The sequence below is a fragment of the Cyanistes caeruleus genome, chromosome 5 (assembly GCF_971803275.1).
Source record: "Cyanistes caeruleus chromosome 5, bCyaCae1.hap1.1, whole genome shotgun sequence".
NCBI classification, from domain to species: Eukaryota; Metazoa; Chordata; class Aves; order Passeriformes; family Paridae; genus Cyanistes; species Cyanistes caeruleus.
This window is the reverse complement of record NC_141705.1, coordinates 44707160-44726117: the sequence shown is the minus strand read 5'-3', so window position 1 is coordinate 44726117 and position 18958 is coordinate 44707160. Positions and strand designations below refer to the sequence as shown.

General features: G+C 39.5%; 1 long non-coding RNA gene across 3 annotated transcripts in view; it reads left to right on the top strand.

Annotated features, from left to right (window-relative positions):
• Window positions 1-14731, top strand: part of LOC111928343 (uncharacterized) — a 92639-nt gene extending 77908 nt beyond the window's left edge. Inside the window, exons 4-6 of one of the 3 annotated variants that reach the window (XR_015286636.1) lie at window positions 2428-2514; window positions 9128-9301; window positions 9538-10588. This is a non-coding gene — a long non-coding RNA (uncharacterized LOC111928343). Of the gene's footprint in view, window positions 1-2427; window positions 2515-9127; window positions 9302-9537 lie in introns of all 3 variants that reach the window. The other 2 variants (XR_015286634.1, XR_015286635.1) reach the window with 2 other exon arrangements.
• The last annotated feature ends 4227 nt before the right edge of the window (window positions 14732-18958 follow it).

Below are 18958 nucleotides of genomic sequence, written 5' to 3'. Positions count from 1 at the left end.
CCCCTGGCACTGTTCAGGCTTTCCAGTCTGTACCCATCACTACTGCTGGTCCTTGTGCAGGCAGGTAGAAGCAGCACCTCTCTCTCATGGCAAGGAAAGCTGCTCATCTTCCAAGCTGGGTTACTTCCAACACAAATGCAGCCCTTCTTCCCATTTCTTCTGTACTTTCTCTTTGGATTAGGCTTGTATAAGGGATTTTTAATTGCTAAAGGTTCATATTACATGCAGTTTATAAGCAGGTTTTCTGTTCCAAGTAGGAATAAAATGACGCAGTATTAACTTTTTTCAGTTGAGCAAGGGAAAATTCAGCTGTGATGCCAACTTAGATGCTACCAGTTAGAAACAAGTGGTTTCAAATGAACTTTAAAAGTCAAAGCTGGCATGTAAAAACCAGCCTTTCCTTCCAGATATAAAGCAAACAGTACTAAGCCAGACTGTCAGACTTTGTGTACTAAGTATGTAGCTCTTATTCTGTAAAACATCATTACATGCAGCCAAGACAGGAATTTATAAGTGCTTACAGTTGCAGTTGTGGACCCTCTCAAATGCCTAGTCTGGTGCTGATTAATCAGCACTGATTGCTCTTACTTTTAAGGAAAAAAACTCCAACAACCTCTCTCCTCTGCTGTGAGTTGTGATAACTCATTGATTTCAAGGGCAGAATGGACAACTGACTTGCTTATCCTATTCCATTAATCAAGGACCATTGTATTTTTCTAATTTCCTATTCTCCTCATGGTTTTGTTGAGTAGTTAATTATCCTTAGTTAAAAAAAACCCAAAAAAATAACCAAAAGCAACAAACCAAACAAACCCTCAATTACAAATAAACAAAACATAAACAGATATTTCTGTAATAAGTATTATAATATTATATAATAGGTATTATCTGGCTTTGGCATCAAGATGCTTTTTTCCTACTACACCTTTTTTACTGATATCCAATCCTCTTGGTGAAGATTCACATGAGCCCATTCCCATTCTGTGTCAGAAGGATGTACAGCAGCCATTGTACCATGACAGTCATCACACAAGTGAGATCATGTAATTTTGATTGTGTTTGTCCTTTGTTAGAAAATCTTTGTTTTAGCACAGGATGGTTAGAAATAGGTTCTCTGTGCTGCAAAACAGAATTATGTGTCTCCACAGTGGATTAGCCAGCACTAGAGTCACACCTGCTGAGGTAGCAGTCTCCCTTTTATGGTCTTCATCAAAAATCTTGGCTTCTAAAGCTGATGGAAGAAATCCTGGTCCTACAGCTGTGTCTCTAGGCAGAGGGAATCCAACTGGATTTTTAATCCATGCACCAATTTGTCACAAAGTCTGAAGGTTGCCAGGCTTGCTGATGCAGCAGTAATGCTCAGTTTTGATGTGTTTGAATGGGATGCAGAGCTTTGGCTTGAAATTCTTCCTAAATTTCAATGGGTTTGTGTACTAAATTTTCTGATGGTCATTTGGAATGTAACAACTTATTACAAATGAATATCCACACATTATGTGAGTATTTCAGTGAGGGAAGTAGCAATTGCTGTGGTTGGAGTGTTTAAACATCTGATAAATCAAGTGTGTTTCCAACTTCAAAACAGCACTTTTCTAGATTGACACTCATTAGAAAATATACACTGCCAAGGGTTAGCACTTAATCACTATCAGTCATTAACACTACTTATTCAAACAATTAGTCTTTAACAATCTTATTCTAAATTAGCCATGAGTGTGAATGAGGCTGATTCTGTGTAACTAACACTGATGCAGCTCTTGATGCTTTCCATGGCTGAAATCCTTGAGATCAGATTCAAGAGTTCTTCCAGAAGGAAGCTGGAAGAGATATTTATGATGTTCTTCTTCCCTGTTTTGCCTTATTACCCCTTCAATTTTTTATGCTTCTCAGCTCTCCCCAAAAAGTGAAGGGATGGGAAATTCACCTCCCATCATTATTTATCCTATTTTTAGGATCCAAGGCTCCCTCTTTCCCCAGTGCAGTTCCATGCAATTTAGACACTTCTGCTCAGCTGTATTACAAAGTCTCACCAGCTGATGGTTGTAACTGATGGTGTTACTGTGCCAGGAAACACTTGCACACCGTGTAGGTCAGCCAGTTTAGTGTGCTTATGTTGGGTTGAAGGCAAACAAATATAGATTATATTTTACTTTGAATACTTGTAATTTACACTCCAAAAAGGCCCTGTCTTTCCTACAAGCTCTTTTGGTGGAATTTGGATGGTCAAGTTTTAGTTATTTAATGTATGAGTGCACATTGGAACAGAAACTTCTCCCTCAATAACTAAGGTGGGGGAAGTTGACATCTCCAGAAGGTGGGAAAATGTATCCTATTTGTTTAAAATCATAGATTAGGGCAAGATGTGTCTTGCACTAAACTCATTTTTAAGCCTGGAGATGCTGTTGATGTGGTTTCATGTGAACACAGCTCAGCAAAACTGGATTCTGGACTGATTTTCGCAAGCTCATGCTGCCTGAAGGCTGAAATGAAGCTGTCACTGAAGGAGCCCACCAGGTGAGGTGACTGCATATCCTCTCTCCTGAAGTATGACATGATTTAAAATCAAAGCTGATACTTCTGAAGGGCCCAGGATTTTGCTGACTCTGTGTCAGGCTGCAAACAGCTAACATTTTCACCTTTGTCACACTAGATTTAATGTATCTGGAAAAACAGGCAATCTGATAATGTATTGCTACTATTGACTTAAAGGAAGGTGCAGGAGGCGTGCTCTCCTCTCAGAGATCTCCTGGGGAACTCAATATTTGACTACAAAAGCTTTGAGTTCTTTTATCCAGGCACACTTGATTTTAGAGGTGATATGCAAGGCACCAACCTTGCTGTACATCTTGCCTTCAGTGAGTTTTACAAGTCTGATGTCCCATGCTTTGCTTGTCAAAATGAGACCGTTCCCTGTCTGAAGTAAGCTTCAGTATCTGAGGACTAAGTTGCCCAAATGCCAAATTTCTCTCCTGTCCACCCTTTGCAGCACTACAAAGTTGCATATGTTCCTGTTGGGGCTTTGGGCCAGCAGCTCTGTGGCTTCCTGTACTTCCTTGGTGTTAAAGCCTCTTAGTACCAAGTGTATGACAACCTCTCTTCCCTCTGTAGCTTGGATTTCAGCTGAAGGATTCAAACCATGGCCTGACATGAAACTTAATGACAAAAGGTATTAGTGTAAAACTGAAGTGATCTGAGCTGCAAGCACCCTCTGGGTATTTTTATTAAATGGAATACAATGTTGTTGTTCCCAGTCATGAAGCAGTGACATGTGCCAAGGGCTCTGTCAGTCCAGAAGGCCTTTGTGTTTCCCTGAGAGCTGTTCTCTGAGGAAAAGTTCTGAGCCAACGTGAATGGATAATGTGCTGATAAGTTTGTCCAGTAATACCCACTCTATGGTAAAGAGACCTTAGGTGACCAGTTGGAAACCAGTAGCCTTTCAAGAGTGTGTTGATGCCCAGAGCAGAGTCACGATTGTTCCTTCCGCTGCACTACTATAAGTATGCAATGCTAAAACCACCAATATTAAATGAGAATGAAATGAGTAAATGAGAATGAAACATGGCAGCACCAAAGTGTCAGTCAAGTTCTCTTTCTGATGCTAAAACCATCTGTATTGTAGTCCCAAAGCACCAGTGGAGACATGAGTCCAGACAGAAGGGAGTGACACTAATGGCAGCCAGTGCAGAGCTGTGACCTGTAACACATCCTCTGGGTATCAAAGTTGAACTTCTCTCCTAACATATGCTAGCGAGCTTTTAAACAGCCTTCTTCCCTTTGTGGCACATGGGCAGTTTTAGGGAAAGTTCTGACAACCCTGATGCTAAGATCTCTACCATCTAAGGGGAAATACAGAAAGAAAAAGGTGCTGTGGAGTTTTTAAGACATGTTATTAGCATGTGCATTAGCTAGTGCAAGCCTAGCTCTCTGGTTGGGGGCACTCTGGCAGCCAAGGGCTGTTACTACCTTTGCCACTGACTAGTGATGGTGGGTGAGCAAGCTGGGTCCCCTCTCTGTCTTCTTGGTTCTTGAGCTTTATATCCATCGAGTCATTTCAGAACTCTTCAGTGCTGGCTCCCAGGAGCCAGCAGTCACTGTGTGTTTATGTGTTGTATAATGTGAGGCTGCGGTTGCTTGGACCTTTAGGCTCATAGCAAAGCTATTATTAAAAACCAAGTTAATCAGACTGCTCTGGACTTCAGCTTTGTCACTATCATTTCTGAAACAGCAGTCAGGGGATCCCATTGACTGTTTCTTCCAAATTACTTGCTAATGCAATGCAGTAGTTGAGCACATTTCCAATTAAACGCATCTACTTTATGAAACAATGTTTAAGTTGCTGGCCTAAATTACTCCTTAATTAGGTCATTTTTTCCTAATTGATTAAAAATAGGATTTCAAATTAAAACAGAGAAATTGAGTAACATCACACAAATGATATTATTCAAATCTGAAAGGATAAAAAAATAATGAAAAAGAAAAGAACCATTATATTGAATTGCAGATCAGCTGTAGCTAGGACTTTTGGGATTGTTCTGTATAAAATCTATTATTTTCCATCTTTGAAATTAGGGCAAGGATGCAATCAAATAAAAAATTATAAAGCCCAGAAGAAAAATGCCATTACAAGGCAGCTGATCAAAAATGAAATTATTATTATATGTCATTTGTAGTATGATAGCACCTAGACACCCAGTCTAAGGCCCCAGAGAATTTGCAATTAAAGTCAACAGGACAGAGGATGAAGTGAAAAAACAGAGATCAAGAGTTTAGCTTCCAAAACCTGTGAGACAGGTTGGATGTAGTTCAAGAAATAGGGCCAAGATGCCCATTGGCTTCTGTCCCTGAAAGGCCACAGTTTCATGTTGTTGTGTCTACCAAAAAGTGCTCCAGCACAGAAATCTGGTGATGATCCAAAATACTCACCCTCAACTATGTTCTGTACTCTAAAATAAAAAACACTATAGCCCAATCTCTAGTAACTTTAGTTCTTGTCAGTGTCATGAACAACCGAAGCCACAAAGAAAACTCAAATGTCTGATAAGGCTATTCAGAGACATTTTGCAGTGTGATGATTCAGGGGGTTTTTGGTGAAAGAAAAAAAACATAGGCTGGCTGACTGGGATAGATAAAATTTAATACACCTACTGTGATTTCTGTAACACTAGGCAATTCAGGTATATCAGTGTTAAAGTGTATTGACTTTGGTGAAGAGCTGTCAGATAGTTGATTCTCTCTCTTTGCTACTGCCACCCTGATTTATTTGAGATGAGAAACTAGCCCCTGATTTAAGCTCAGTTCTAGCAGTCGAGCTGATGTTTCACAGCATCATTTCCTTAGCAGTGCAGAAACGCAGACTGTGTGCTCCTGATTATTTCTCTTCCAAAGAGCTTTCTCCTGGCTGTGTCTTCAGTCAGTATCGAGCAGAACTTATGTAGGCTGGTTGATTTCATGGCCAGATTAGCATTCCATCTCTGCTGCACTTGGGATTTGGCTTCAGCCTTAGTTTTGTGTCTCAATAGTAAGTGTCCATCTGCTCCTGTCCCCTTAAACTTACTATCTTCTACTCTTACTATCTTCTGGCTTTTCATTTTTTTCAACCTCCATAGTGTACAGAACCACTCTAGGCAATTTTGTGTCATCGTTTTTAGCTGGTTATGCTATGCTCACAAATGCAGAGTAATGCTCCAAGAGCTGTGGTGTGAAATATATGCTGCAGAAGGACTTGGCCTCAGCTTAAGTAAACACACCCAAATGCCTCATCTGCCAAGGCAACAGCTTTTTTGGATCAAACCAGAGCTCCCTTTCACACAAGTAGGCAACACCAAGGCAAAGAGTGTAAGTGTACAGCAATATCCTTGCAGCCTCTAGTGATCCAAATCTTGGAGATCTCCTGAGTTAGCTGTGACATCTTCCTTTCAAAAGCTTGAGCTGTTGTTCTTTATGAGTTTGTACAATTGCACTTTGCACCCATGTGAATTGATGGTGTACTGGGGAACACTCAGAGTTTTTTCAACAGTGTGTGGCAAGTAGTTCTTGGGTTCAAATATGCAGAATATGTAAAAAAATCAGTCTGTTTATTTCTAATCTGAATGCTAAACATGAAATGTAGTAGTCTGGTTCTTGTATTCTGAGAAATACCAGATAGTAACCATTTTATTTGCCTACTCTAACAGCTGAGATATTTTTCCTCATAAACCCCTCAGTCATCTCTTTACTATAGTACCAAAGCCTAGTCTATCATCACTCCTGGACAGGAAGCTGCCAAATTCCTTTGATTAGTCTTATAATCCATCTCCAGACTCTTTCCACTTAGTCTTTGATCCTTGCTGAGATCAGGACCAAAACTGCAGCTGGTATTTAGAGTGCAGGCACATACTAGAGTTGTGCAACAGTATTGTTATGCAGCAATGTTGTCTCATGCTCTGTTCTTTTTGCCTTTCCTCTAATTTATTGACTCCTTAGACCAACACTGATGTCTCTTTCTGAAGTGATTTAGAGCATACCACTGAGCATGCATGGCTACTACTTGTTTTTTCTTCATGCTTTAGTTTGCATTTATTGAACCTAACCCTCATCTGTGATTTTTATCTGCCAGTTTCTGATACATTTTTCTGCAAGTACTTAGAGTTAAATTTTGTTTAAAAACTTTGAATAATTTAGGAACACAATCAGACTTGTGCACAACCTCTTAGCAATAAGTGGAACCTGTTCACCCCAAATAACTCTGAAGGAAATCTAGCACTAAGCTGCCTCTATTCGTTCCTACTTCTTTTGTCCATTACTGTAATCAGTGATCTATGAGTGATCTATGGTTGTTTACTATAACCAAACATGGATCAGAAAGAGAAGCTATGAATGTCCTTGACGCTGTTTAAGTTGTTCCATAGTCTTTAAGCAATGCCAACATGTTAGAGATCTTTGATTTATTGTGTGTCTGTCAATTTAGATATTCTTGTGACTTGAACTCTGGGCACTCACTCAGTGAAGCTTAAATGCCTGTGCAGAAAGCTGACTGAATTTGCCATGCACAAATTTGCTAAGAATATAATTCAGAGAATGTGAGTATCTGGGAAGCAGAAAAGCACACCTCTCAGGCTGCAGTTTTGAAGAGGAACTCCTGCCTGCTGAACAGTTTTTGTCAAGTTTAGGTATTTACAGTGCTATCTTGCATTGTTTGCTGTAGAGCTGTTAGGATAATGCACTCTTCATAGCCATGAATTTTCATAGCTCATGTTCTCATAGCAGCAACAGCTTCTCCATGTATCTGTTGCTGTCCAGACTGTTCTTTCACTGACACCTTTTATTTAAAGCCCCGATCTTATCACAAATATGCATCACTGCCTTCTCCACCACATATGACCTTTCTGCTTTGGTAGGCAGCTGTCATGCACAAAGGCTTTGACCATTTCCCCAGCAAGATCTTTCTGCTATCTGGTCCCACCTGGCTAATCCCACCATAGACTGGAAAAATCTGAGTACACTTGTTGGAATGGATCTTGTCTGCCTTTTACCGGAGGTAAAGTTAATTCCACAGAACATGCTGAACGGTCAAAAAATCATAGGATACTGACATAAGTCTGACTGTCATGATTTAATTTTTCAAGCCAATCTGAAGATAATTGATGAATATTTATAGAATTCTTTTCATCACTAAGGTTTTCATGTGCTTTCCAGAAAGATATCTAGTCTAGCCATCTCTGCTAGAATGCAACCTCTGCTTAACATCAATATTAGTTTACAGTATGAGAAAGAGAAAAAAGACAATCTTATCTAAAATACAGCAATTTTCATTTAAAATTATGCCTTTTAGGAATAAATAAAAAAAACCAATTTTGGTGCATAAAATTGGGCCAATTATATGATATTTAAGAGGAATAGTAACATTTCTCATCCCAAGACCTATAAATACTTCCTTAATGTTTCATGTGGCATCTTTATTTCATCCTCACATCCTGAAATTTCTGTCATCTGAAATATTCTGTAGTTGTTGTGGTATTCAGTAAGTTCTACATTGACTTTTAAGGAAACTTTGCTGGTTTATTGCTTCAGAAGCCTGGGCTGTGGGTAAACATGAACTTGGCAGTATAGCTTAGGCTTTGTCCCATTCTGTGTGCTGAATGTGGTACTTGTGTGATCCACCTCTGTACCCTTTAAAGAAACAGCTGAGTTTCAGTAGTAGGTGAAGTACACTTAACTGTATGTCTTTTATTTTTTTTTTAGATGTGGGTCAGAAATATAATTATTAGTCACTGTTAGAATTCTTTTATAGGCATTTATGTACATTTATGCTCAAAGTAAACTCAACACATGTAACTGCTAGTGCCAGAGGGAAATACTGTTGTGAACCCATTTATGACAGTAACTTTGAGGGTGCTGACTTACACAATGTTCTCATCTTTAACAACCTGATGGGATGGCAAACTGAATAACACAGGTTTGCTTTTATTTAGTTCTGCCTATCCCTCCAAATCTTCTCCTGCCTGCTTGGTAATTGGATTTAAATGGTTTTTAATTACATTGTCTTAGGCTTTGTTAATATCAGCCCCTAAGTATCTGTACTATATTTTTGGGTGCCCACTTAAGATTCCATGAGGTGAACAAGGCTGAAGGGCAAACTCCAGAAAGCTGCATCACTGCAGTCTCAGAGTCATTAATTTTGTGCAATGATAACTTTGTACTCAGAGAGCAATATTCATTATAAGCAGGAGGGGAAGCATGCGAGTCCTTAATTAACAGTAGGATATCATCAGCATAAAGTAATAGTTTAATGTTCTACAGAATCAGTGTTATAGCCTTTTAGACTGTTGGGTTTTCCATTTTAGACAATGCCAACATAAGACTGTAATTGACTGGATGCCATTACCTGGCTCTCATTATTACTCTCCAGGCACTACCCACAGCACCCCATTTCCTGTAAGTGACCCACAGCTTCTGTTTAATGACCCAGATAAATGTCCCGGGTTCCAAGAGATCTCCGTTTCCATTGTGCACGTGAACAGCAGCAGATTTTTTCCCAAAATTCAGTTCAATCTGCTGTCTTGCCTCTTTACTGGTTCACAGAGGGGGACAGATTTCTGTACCAGTGGACAGATTTGCAAAATGAACATGTGGTTTATTTTACTTGTAGGACATGCTGCATTGAAGGAGAGCCACCTTCTCTTCCCTGCCTGGGTCTGAATTGCTGTCACCTTGCCAGCATCACCCTGAAAGCAGCTAAAAGAGTTTCAGGGACCAGCAACTGCTTAAGGAGTTAGTTCCAGCACCAATGTACTTGTACCAACCAGCAAGCTCTACAGCCTAAGTGAGCCCTCAAGTCTCTGAGACACTGCCTTTAAGAGCAGCATGAGAAGGCACTGGGCAGGCACTGCTAGACTGTGACATCTGTGGGGACAAAAAAACCCCGTGGATTTTTTGCCCCCATGGAATTAATATCATATTTATATATCTATATATCTCTATTCATAGTCTCTTGCATCCTTTTTTTAAAATTTGATTTGATTTTTTTTTTATTCTCTTTGATTATTTTTTTTTTCACAGATCAGAACTGAGGCACCTAGAAATCTTCACATGGCTGACACTGCAAGAAGTGCCTGTTCTACCAGCACAGATTTGTGAAGACAGAAAATAAGTAATAAACCTTCACTATTAAAAAAATAGAAATTGTAATGAATACCTTACACTCAAGGGACAGTTTGAATCTGGTATTATTTCTCAGAGGAGACTGACCACTCTGTTTCTGTGTGTTCAGGGCTGCGCAGCAGTGAAGCACAGTGGAATTTCTCTGTGGAAGCAGACTACATTAGCACTACCTTCTCAGCCTCACATATGAGGACTAGGACTCCTAGATTTATTTTCAGTGAAGCTTAGGAGAGACAAAAAGGTGTTTCAAGGTTAATATACTTGTTGCACATTTCAGGGAGTGAGGGAAGACATGAATTCCCAGAAGACTAATTCTGTGTGAAGGGGAGCACTAATTTTGGAAATGCCAAACCTCTGCTCTGTGGGTGTAGCTAATACTTGTGGGTTCTTCACAGAGCTACACACTGTGCTTCAGCAGAGAACTGACATTGAACCCATATCTTCCCCTTCTCTCTTGAAAATGTAATACCTTCAAATGCAGCTTTCATTGTTCCTATGAACAAAAATTATCAGTATTAAACCGCATGTTTCCTGTTGTGTTTTGGGAATATTTAGAATAGCTGGAATGAATGTGTGTCAGACAAGGCTACATGTGCCTTTTCTGTTTCTATACATGCCTTTTCATGGTAAATTGATCCCTTTTTTTTTTTTCCAGACTGAAAGATCTCTTAAGGAACCCACACCTATTTATTTGGTAGCATTTAGTTGCTATTTGAAGCACACATAAAGCATTAACTTCCTCTGTCTGGGTATTCTCTTTGCATGTCATGTAGTGGACTAGGCCATAGGCAGTTGCTTAAAATAGATGATTTGTTCTTTTTTTAAATCAAGGTAGTCTGCTGCTGGTCCATTGTAGTTCATACACACTTTTATGAATGCTTTATTTCAACTATTTCTTTTCTGAGTTCTCTGTCCTAAGTAAATACTGCTTGTTCTTTTTTTCCTGAAATAAGCTGTTGAAGCGTATTTAAAATAATGCAGTATTATTTTCAGTCCTTCATGACCTCCATATAGAGAAGGCATATGATTATTAGAATGTGTGTTTATACTTAATTCTGGCCCAATAGTTTCCTTACACTTACTGTGTAATTAGAAGAGGAGAGAAAAGCTAAATATTTGAGCCAGAATTAAAATACTATTGAGTATTTATCCTAACTCTTAAAAAGGACTGAAATACTTCAAATATACTGCCATTTAAACATACAAATGCTGAGGTCACCTGTAGAGACTTACATTTGATATCTTTGAGTGAAAAGAGGTTTACCCTCATGAGGATGGCTTCTTTGAAAACTTAGCTACCTGCATACAGAACCAAATATGAACAATAAGCTGAAGTGCATCATTTACCTGTGTCCAGTGGCCTGGAGATCTATGGGGACTACAGGATTCAGTCCCAGTGACAAGCATTCTACACCCAGCAGACAACTATAATTAATTTTCTGTTTAGTGATGTGCTCCAGGCCAGTGATTTTGTCTTGCAAGAAGAAGGTAAGAGCTAATTTGATCAGAAAAGGCTTAATCCAGAAGCTGAATGAAATGGGTAAATAACTTTTAATTTTCTACAGTAGAGTCTGGCTGGGTCTGGGATGAACTCATGCCTCACTTGCGCAGCAGGGCTTTGTCCAAGACTTCATTGGACCACTTCTGCCAGTATGGCTTTTTTTATTTTTAATTAGAAAAACAACCAACAGCCCAGGCTAGAATTTTTATAGTGCATTGAATGCAGTACTTCTTTTCTTCCATCAACTTCTAAATCCCATTCTGATTTTTGGATTAGTTTTTGGTTTTTTTCCCCCCAAATGTTTCATCTGTTTGATTGATGTAGCTAGGCAGCACTTCACCACAATTAACTAGATTTAGTTACACCTGAGGAATTTATGGCACTTAATTGACTTGGTATTTAAATTGTACTCACTGAAGTAGTGTGCTGACACAGAAAACAATGATAAGATCTCTGAATTCTGCCTTGACTTTTTAAAAATTTAATTCCTATTTAAACCTACTTTACATCAGCCTAAATTGCAGACCATCTTCATTGGAAAAAAGACTGTTTTTTCATAAGCCAGATATTTAATGAATACACCTGGTTTTTTTTAGAATTCATATATTGGCAGAGATGGGAGCTGGATTTCCATCTGCAAAAGAGAAATGTTTTCAGAAAACATTTATACTTCCTTGTGTGATTCTTGCAGTATGCACCCAAACCCATGACACTTACTGAACAATAGCAATATCCAAATGCAAATTGAATGACTTGCACTGCCTCCCTTCACGAAAAGAATGTCATTTTCTCTATATGAAATGGAGTTTTCTGTCTATCATTCATGAATTATATTAGTAGAATATATTCTGACATTCAGATATTTACATACACAGCTTAACAGGTCTTTCAGATACCTGTATTGTTTTAATGGATACATCCACTTGCTAACCTTGGCTATTTGTGGGCTCCAGTGCAGGCCAGAAGATCCAGGTTAAAAACACTGCTGAAGAAAACTGTTGAGGCAGCAGAAGCTGCTGCACTGGGCAGCTACAGTCCCAAGCATGGAATCTGGCCTTTCTTATAGAGAATGCTCAGACTGAGTCCCTTGAGAGATGACTGGCCACATGTGCTCTCCCACTTACTTTGTCAGCCTGGAGGAACAGTCAGTCTTCCAAAAATTCATCAGGAAACAGAGAGACACAGATTTGCAACTTCTTCCTACAAACAGACCTGGATGACAGCAGCATCCCTACAGTCACCAAAATATGTCTTCAAAACCTGTGTGTCAGGCCAGTGCTCAGCCCTTGCCACAAAAACAGGGTGAACACATTCAAATTTATTCTGCAAAGGACTAAATCCATGGATCACAGCTGTCCAGCTCCTGCAAGCACAAGCACTAGCAGAACATCTTTGTGTTGAAAGGACACGTGAATAAATGAACCAAAAGATATTCTTAGGGAAAGCAGGAAGTGCAGTTGCACAGTCAACTTGAACTTGGTCAATACAGTAATGCCTCAAACAGGAGAGAGATACTTTCCTTTTGATGGTCTCAGTTTGTTCATGAAGCAGCAGCATCTCAGGCACTTTGTGAATATTCTTACAACCATCATGATTAATATGTACTGCTGGGTGCTAGTGAGGCACTAGACCAGAAATCAGGAGAAATGGCCTCTCTTTTGGTTTCCTCTAACAAGGTTCAGTGACACATCTGCAATTTTCCAGAATAAATAATTTAGATTCGCCATCTTGAAAACTATTCCCTGATCCCAAGTTCTGAAAGGAATAGAGAACAGCTCTGTGTAAGATGAGACCCCTAACCACAAGTACCCCAAAACCAGTCAGATTTAGCATACTTTCTTTTTACCAGCTTACATTCTTATTTCCTGAATTTAAGAGTGTTTCCTTGTAAAACACTCCGAGACTGAAGCACAGAAATAGCTATTAAAACTATTACTATTTTTTGTTTTGATTGTCATTTTCTATTTCTGCTGCTCTGGCATTTGATTACATTTGAGATATGGGAATATAGAAACGAATGCCATTATAGCTGCTCATTCTTCACAAGGTTACTCTCAGGCGTGCTGCTCGCTCGCACATGCAGCCACACTCCCATTACTGTAAACATTCCTAAGGCAAGGAGATGTGCTGGTTTATGGACCATCTGTCAGGCAGCACCAGGGCCCTGTATATTGATGCCATGTTTGTTGCTAGCCCTTATTTGAAACAAAGTTCAGTTCAAAGCGCTTCCAAGTACAGAGCGGGGAGGAAAAGAAAAAGATGTCAATGTGTTTAGATTGCATTAAAGTTTTAAGATCAACTAAAAGAAAGGGAAAAAACAGTCTGCTAGAGGGTAGAGCTCAGTGAAGAGCATTATTATATTACTTCTAATGCACATAAAGCATCTCCTATTAAAAAGGAATGGCAGTTTTACATCCTATTAAATATATCAAAGCTGTTCTTCAATTACAAATCCTTTTATATGCATGTTTTAACAAATATGTCTTTGATAATAGAGTGCAGCAGTAGTTTTTTATATGCTAAACAAGATCCCTACAATACAGAACAATGATAGAAAAGGAAAAGTACCAGAAGAAGGTATGTCTCTTTGGCAGGGCAGGGAGGGACTTATTTCAATATTTTCATTCTCTTTGTAGCTCACAAAATAGTTTTCACACCATTGCAATATACATATTAAGACACTGATAAAATAGCACAACCTGCAAATGGTACACTGAAGGAGTTTGGCAAGATGCTATTGTTTTTCCACATCGTTATCTTTGAAAGCAAGCTGTGTGGTAATAATGCTAGGAACAACAAAAATAAAAGCAAGCCGTGCTTGGCTACAACCTGCTTTGGAAAACATAAAATTTCATCCAGGCCTGAGAAAAGCATCTTCCCCAAAGAAGGGAGGAGGCAATGAGGTGACAATACACATGGTCCTGGCCCTATGGACTTACCCACAAACATCACTTCCACAAGCCACCAAAGTCCTGATGCTGCCTGGGGAAGCTCAGCATGTGAAATTGTGCAGCGGCCAGTCTGGCACTGTATGACCCAGGGGCAACAACAGCGTTAGGATTATCAAGGAAAAACAGAGAGGGACACAGTGTGATCCTCACATAAGATATTAAGCCCCTCTCACCTCTTCAAACAGTTGCTAGGGTTGGGCAGTGCACTGCAGATTTTTCTGAGCCCTCTTTGTGCAAAAATCCAGCCTCTTGCATTGCCTTCCCATATATGGGGCCTTGGGAATGGAATACTGGCATTTCGGATTTCAGCCCCGGAGACACAGAATTGATCCCTGTCTCTCACCATGCCCACCCCTGGCCTTACAATTATGCAAAACTCAAGCTCCATTCCTACTTAGGAGAACTGGACTCACAATATTAATTAGATAGGGCAGCAGGCCGCCACAAACCCAGCTCCATTTGCACGGATCAGGTATTATTGACATCTGGCACAGGAATGAGCCTGTGTGCCTATGGAAATATATGAACGCACAATTAGCTTTTTCAGGCTTCTGATGAATTAATTGAATGGAGGTTCATGAATCTTAAAAAGAAGACAAAAGATATGATAATAATAAAGAGCAATAATAAATTCTGCTTAGCCTTTTGTCCCTCTGGTTTCTTGGTTATGGAGATATGGAAAGTCGGAGAGATTTAGTGAAATGAAGTCACTTAGCTAGAAAATAAAGATGAGCAACAGCACTATAGTATCATAACTCTCACTCCCACAGACTGAGCACCAGGGCTGTCACAGCACTCGTAGAGCAAAGCCTTGCCTTGCCTGTCTTCTGCTGCTGTTTATACCTATGTGTCGTACTTGGTTCTGCTGGACTTCTCTGCACAGTATGTGAGATCTTACGCCCAGCTGGTCTCCTCAGCAAGGTGGAAGGGAAAAAGGGAAATCTAGAGCCAGGTTAAGCCTCCTCCTTTCCCCAAAAATAATGCTGTACAGCAGCAAACATGCTTGCAGAAATCTGCACAAAGGGAGTCCGTACAATCAGATAATTGGTCCCAGAATTGCTGTAAGATGGCACCAGCTGTGAAGTAGAAGGATAGAACCAGAAGAAATTGGCTGTTGTCCCTGATTGCCATCCCCAGTCTAAGAAAGACCCACAGAATGATAAAACTCTGTGGTACTCCATGAGCAATACATGCCACTTCTAGGACAACCAGGTTGTGCAAGACAGATGTTGTCTGCCTTGGCTTGCAGAAATATGTCACCCAAAGGAAACACTACCTCCCTTTGTCTCTGGGCCAAATCTTCTGTGTGATATAGATCAGTATCACACCACTGAAGTCAATACTACAGATTCCAGCTGGTTAAATTGGCTTCAATCCACCCAGTCAATGAATCAGATGCTCAGCAGGTGATATACAGTGTTTGACTTGCCTAAGCAATCATTACATCCAGAGACTCAGAGATATATCCTGGAGTCTAAGCAAACAAGACAAAATGTGTTCCTCTTTTGGCCTCATATATATCATTTCACATTAAAAAGATTTCTTGGGTTGGAGGCATCAGCATTACTTCCAGCAGCTCCTGGTGCTAAAAACTGACAGTACTTATGGCTGTGATTATTTGTGCTGATTTTTTTTCTCTTTCCAGCTGCCTCTGTTAGCACAATGGCTAAATGCAAATTTAAATCACTCTGGTGATTAGCTGCAAATATTGCTTTTTGCAATGGGTTTGGTGTCGAAAGCAAACAAAGGACCGTTCTCCAGTGCACGCAGACAGTGTACAAATTGTGTACTTCACAAATGTCATCGTGCAATCACTTTTTCATTATTGGCCTAAACATAACTTTTGAAAGAGCTGAGAGAAAAGAGTGGCCTGGGATGGGAAGGAATAGTTCCCTTACCTGGTACACAGTATTTCTTCCCCTGCAGACATATTGATTACTGAGGGGCTGCTGAATGAATGAGGTACTACTCAGCATGAGCATGGCTAGAACAAGTCCTGTGTAATTAAAGAAAGGAACTAATGACCTGTCCAAAAACTTACAGTGACTATCCTACAGCACTGTAATTCATAGCCAGGCACACTTGTTTCACTTTTTCTCTGCTATTGGTAAAAAAACCCACAGCTGAAGGGTAGCAAATAAACATAAAAGGAAGGAGTTGTTTCTAGAGCTAGGGGATATTGGGAAGAAAAACCCCAACACCTCCTGTCTCCTGAACCAGGAGCTAAGGCACCTTTCTTCAAAGATGTGAAACCTGCCTTTAAGAGCATTACAGTTGGGCTGTAAAGCTACACAAGCTCCTCAAGAACAGTAAAAGGTCTGCAGAAATGGCAGAGCTGACCAAATAACTTGCAGGGTTGCAAAAGGAATAAATGAAAAGCAGAGTCTGTTCTCTCTACGTACAGTGAGCAGATGTAGTCACGTAGACATGGCTGAGGGTGATTTAGATTGGACATGTTTTGAATGTCAGAAAATAATCACTGTGTTTCTACTATGGCTCATTTTGCAAAGCTAGACAAACAAAGACAAGAAAAAGGTAGAACTGTTCTCACCTTGAAGAACAAGAAGACACTGGTGACATCTTAAAGTACCTTTTAATATTTTTTAAATTATTATTATTATTAGTAGTAGTAGTATTAGTATTAGTATTTCCTAGTATTGCACTGATAGGACCTTAGCCCCTGGAAAGCACAAAATTCCCATCCAGAGAGAACAGAAATCCTTGTGTTGGGAAGGAAGCAGTGGATGTGCATCTGTGCTACTGCTCTGTTGGCTTCCTCATGAAGAAAGGTGTTTGTACAAATAGGAATAAAGGGGCATTGAGCAAGCACTCAGAAGGCATTTAATCACATCAGTTGAAATCTGTGATGCTTCACCACATCCTTATGTGGCTTGCTGGGATGGAGATGAGATTTTTAAGGCATGAAGTTGGAACAGTGGAAGAAGAAAGGCAGCCCTGCACAACTAACAGGAACATTGAAGGATGTCAAGACAACCCAATATGAATGACTGAGTAAATTAAAGTTAAGGAAGTATTTTTAAAAGCCAGTACAATAGTAAGGAGATTTTTAAATTCATAGTCCTAGACTGTGACACTATAGGAAAGGAAATAAGGTTGAAGATAAATTTCATTTCTAACGTGCCATTGTTCTGGTAAATCAGCTTTTTTTTTCAGCAAGAGGTGATGAGTAAACAGAGAATAAGGTGGTAGAGAAAAAAAGAGATATGGCAAGGCAATCACACCCAGCCACACAACAGCATCTGCTGGTAACATGATGTGCCACTATAACTGTAACCAAAATACATGGAAGCAGGAAAGATAAAAAATGTTTTGAAGGAATTCCCAACTGCTCCTAAGGCAAAGACTTGGACCAGGTCTCTAAGATAAATGAGTGAGAAAGATAGAGTCTATTCCTGATTTTCTCAGAAGCCTTCAGTGCAGTGGTGCAAATAATTTCCTCTTTTTTTGCCTCAGTTTCTCCAGTATTTGTTTATATTCACTTTTTACAGAACATCATGAGCAAATCAATAAATTAATGATCTGAACTGAGAGAGCACAGTACAGGGAAGCAGACCATCCTCTGCTTGAGACTTTCTCCAGAGAAGTGCTATGAAGGTCCTGCCCTCAATAAAATTTCTTAGTATTGATAAAATTCTGTCAGCAAAAGTGGGGCTTCACTCTCAGAGAGAAAACTGTGGCTCTGGTAAAGATCTTCTCAATGCTTCAAGGTTTAAGCAGTCTCCTAAATACCCTTTTTTTTTTTTTTAAACCTCATGCCTTGCCTTTTAGCTCAGAACAGTGAGAAAGAAAAAAAGGAAACGATGTGATCAATAATTAAAGGGCTGGAAATGAACAAATGGAATTAATTGTTCCAAGAAGGGTGAAGAAAGGAACCTGAGAAATATCATCTATCTTTATCTCTCAATCTGGCAGGAAAATTTACAAAGCATCTTTAGAAAGAGAAAGTCTGAGGTTATATATTCCCTGGTTCAGGTTTCTGAGTGATACAAATTTAAAGGTTTTTTTCAGGTCGGATTTTTTTATTTCTTTCTATATTATGCTTTCTCATTTTATGACACTTCTCAGACTTGAATCATTCACAGCAGATGGCTCCATGAATACTGGATATTTCCATAAATAATGACAGATTTCCCTCCAGTCTCCCCACCCTCCTCCACTCCACATGCCCAAATCTTTTGTGTGTTATCTGCAAACACACATTCAAATTCTGGTCAGCAAACAAGCCTATCTAATACCATTGTCATTCCTGCAAGCCCAGTAGAATCAGTAAAACAATTAACTCATCATCCCATCTGATTCAAAAGCAGTTTCCCCCCAAGAAATTCAGAGAAAGAAGGGAAAATCTGCTAGACACTTAATGGAATTTAACACCTCCATGGCTAACAGTAGAGGACCACTGCAGGAAGCATCCTGGTAGTCCACAGCATTGGTGAGACAGATTTCCTGCACACTGGCTTTTAGTTCAGGAGTGGACAGGAAATGTGCTCAGGTCCTCTGAACACCCTGGCCACCAAAGACGCTCCAAGCATTATTGCAAGTGTGAAATTGGCACTGAATTCAGCTATGGAAACTGTTTACACAGGAAGAATTTCTAATAGAAAAGGAGCACAAAAATCCTTGCTGTTGGGGCATAGTATTTTTAATTGATATACATACAATAAATTATATGTGATGATACAGTCGTAGTAAAAAAAAACCAAATGCAAGGTAGCTTTTAGTTCGGCACATTAAAAGGAAAATATGAAAATATTCTTACCAGAGCAAAAATTTATGGTTAACTTATTGCTTCAAGTGCTCATAATCTGCCATCTATATACATTTCTATCAAATGACCCTCTAAATAATT